This window comes from Geospiza fortis, unplaced genomic scaffold (genome assembly GCF_000277835.1).
Source record: "Geospiza fortis unplaced genomic scaffold, GeoFor_1.0 scaffold66, whole genome shotgun sequence".
NCBI lineage: Eukaryota > Metazoa > Chordata > Aves > Passeriformes > Thraupidae > Geospiza > Geospiza fortis.
Window position 1 is genome coordinate 1,051,345 of NW_005054312.1, and position 3,355 is coordinate 1,054,699.

Consider the following 3,355-nt stretch of genomic DNA (forward strand, 5'->3'; position numbering starts at 1 on the left):
GTTCCTGTAAGTTTTCTGAAAAAAGTCTGCATGTGGCAGACCCTATTACTTCCACATCAGTTCCTTCACTGCAGATGGAAATTCAATGAGTATTAGATGCCAGAGACCCCACCAAGGGAAAAGGTCCTGTAAGAACCTTAACTAGGGGCAAGCTTCACCCAGAGGTTGTAATCAGCCATTGGATTCAAATCCACAGGAATCCAGTGTTTGTAGAACAACTTGCTATTTTAAGGGAGTGCAGCAGGTGTGAAGCAACAAATCAGTATAAAATTAGGACTGTCTATCAGGGTTCCTCACAGAAATCCCTGGTAAAAAATAAGAGAATTTGCAAAAGTCGGTGATTGCTGAGCATCAGGGGAGGATGAATACTACCAACAATGTATAGAATGTAATCAGGAAAACATCTGTGTGCAAATATTGTACCTTTCACTGGTCAGCGAGACTCAGATTTTTACTCAAAATTAATTGCATTTCACTTCTAGGGAGTGTTTTTACAGAGTCAAGACTTCAACACTTCCCTCCAAACAGGTCAAGAAGGAAGGTGGCTGGTTCCAGTGTAGCTGTGCAGTAGCTCCAAGGTATATCCATGCACTCGCTGCAAGCATCTTCTGAGCTGCCAGCCCTGAGAACACCATTGCCCATACTGCAGGTAGTGGATCAGGCTGCAGCATCCCTGGATCTGCAGGCTGAGCTGCCAGCACGGCCCAGCTGAGGCTCATCAGGCAGCCCTGGCACTGAAGTGACAGGGGCATGTCTCCTCCTGCACTAACTACTCCTATGCAACACAGGCAGTGCTGTGAGCTTCTGCTGTGCTCTTGCTAGGTGCTGTGGAGCCATGCTGCCTCACAACTTGGCTGGTAACTGTCCTGTGTGGCCTGAGCCTCTGTTAAAGAGAAGGAGACCCTGTCTCTCCCTGTCTCAGGGAGATGTGGATGAAGGAGTGTGGTCAGGCTTAGCCATATGCAGAAGTGGCTTCAGCATAAACGTGGACATGTTGGACATCCCCAGTACACTGGGCAAGGGCAGCTGCTTGGGAAGATGGGAGGGACTGCACTGTTGGACTGGGGTGGTGGAAAAAAAGGGTGGCTGTGGGAGAAACATTTTTTTTAATTAGGAAAACAGTGTGCCAGGCTGGTGCCTAAATCAGAGATGTTAGGCTGGAGCTTCCCTGGGGTCAGGATCACAGTGCTATCTCCAAGCAGATGCAGGGCCAGGCCAGCTCTGTACAGCCTCTTTGTGATTTGAGAGCAAAATACTGCAGGGCACCTGGGCTGGACCAGAGAGAGCACCTCATCCTTTACCAAAACACACAGCCAGCCCCCACCTCAGACACCTACTTGGTCCCAGCTGAGGCAATGCCATCTCTGTTCTGGTATGTCATATATAAAATTTCACATTTCTGCTTTCTGACTCCCTCTTGACAGCTCATCCCATCTGTCCCCATTTTAAAATCTCCTTCCCTCCCTCTTTTTTCACTAGTTCTTCTGGTGTTGCCTCTCCCACCCACAATACAGCCTCATTTGTACCTGGTCTCTCCAGACTTTTATGCAAAAGGATTAAATCATCATTTGAAACAGATCTAAGGGACATAACTGGGCACTGGAAACTTAAAATATTAACTAAATCAGCTGCTTCATGCTTTGGAAGTAATTTTTCCTGCATTGCAGATGGGGGGTGAGTGCTTGTGCCATTTCCCATCACTCTTCCTCTCTGTGTGAGCTGCAGGCAGAGGGCGTGCAGTGTGCTGTTTGCTTGTGAAGAATAAAAGAGTGAGGTACGCCTTTTCTTCTCTGCAAGTTGGAAATCCAGAGGCTCTTTTATGTTGTGCTTGGAACATTTGAGTCAGGAGCTGAATTCTACCCACCTCCTCCAAACCTCTCTTCCACTGAGAGCACTGCCAGTAGCTGGATGGGCGCACGCGACAATTTTCAGGGAGGAACTCACACACAGGTCTTGCATTCCTGGGTGGGAAGCACCACGTCCCAGAAAGGGCTCTTCCCCAGGTTCCTGCAAAGTGGCGGCTGCAGAGCCTCTCTGTGTGGAACCACTGGCTCCTGCCCATCAGATTTTGGCCTTCGGAATCTCAAGGCTGGAGCAATGTAGGGTAACTGTAACCTGGGCAGGCCAAATGTGTTCTCTCCCCCAGGAAGTCATGCTTGGGGAAGGAAGAAAGATGACTTTCAGCTGGGGCTGACTGTGACCCCACACAGTTAGCGAGCATCATCACACATTCTGCCACAGTTAAGAGGCTGGGACTCAAACACAGTACAGGTTTTATTATTAAAAAATGCATAAAAACTAAAGACATGCTTCCCAGAGTTAGAGTCTATATGTACATCTGCACTTCCTAGGCATCTGCAGGGAACACAGCCTTCTGCCCTCACTGCAAAAGTGCACTGCACAGATTTTTGTTACCCTTGTTAGGTGTTATCTTCTCACCTGCATTTACAGCATTCCAGCTAAGTGAAGAGAAAACCCTGTACTGCTTGGGGTGTAAGATGGTAGAATTCGTATCTGTGACTGAGAAACCATACTGAATTTCTGGAGACACCTCTGTTCAGTCGGAAACTTAACAGAAAGGACCCATGCTCAAGTCCCAGGCTGAAATTCCCCTTCCCTACGAAGAGTTCTCATAAGGGCTGAAGCTTGACCTGAATTTTATATTTAGACTCCGACCTTACAATAAGCAAATACTGGGTATTGAAGGGTGGAGTGTTCTGATACCAAGTCTGCAATCTCATTTGACTTTTTGGTCCCACCTTAACAACTCAGTAAATGCTGACATTTGTGGTATTAGTTTGAGGAAGTGCAATGTGGAATCCTAAGAAATACTGCCAAGTTTTCAGCCCAGCAAAAATAAAAGAAATTAAGATCTAGCAAATATTTAGGATAAGTAGAGTAAGATGTAACTGCACTTCCTGGCTGGGAACCACTGCACAAAACAAACGCTGATTTACAGTAAAATATTAAATTATTAAAAACCACACAAGCACTTGCAGTTACAGTGAGTCAGACATGCTGATTGGAAAACAAAACAAAACCCAAAGAGCAAACCCATTAATTTTGCCCTGTCTGGAAGGCTGCAGTGATACTACTCCACGTTTTATGTGACTTTTACAGCATGCCAGAAAGCCTCCTAAATAGGAAGGCCAGTGGTTCTCAAGCTTTTTCATCACGAGGCCTCTCTCTTCAGAAAGAAATCTTCCAGTTGATCCCTCCCCTCAACACACATCTTCCTGAAACTGATTTCACATGTCCCTGTAACAGCTACAGTTCTTCATTATTTGAAGAAGACATAGGACTAATAAAGAGAATGATTGAAATAATCCAACTTTTAAGAAAATGCTGAATTCCA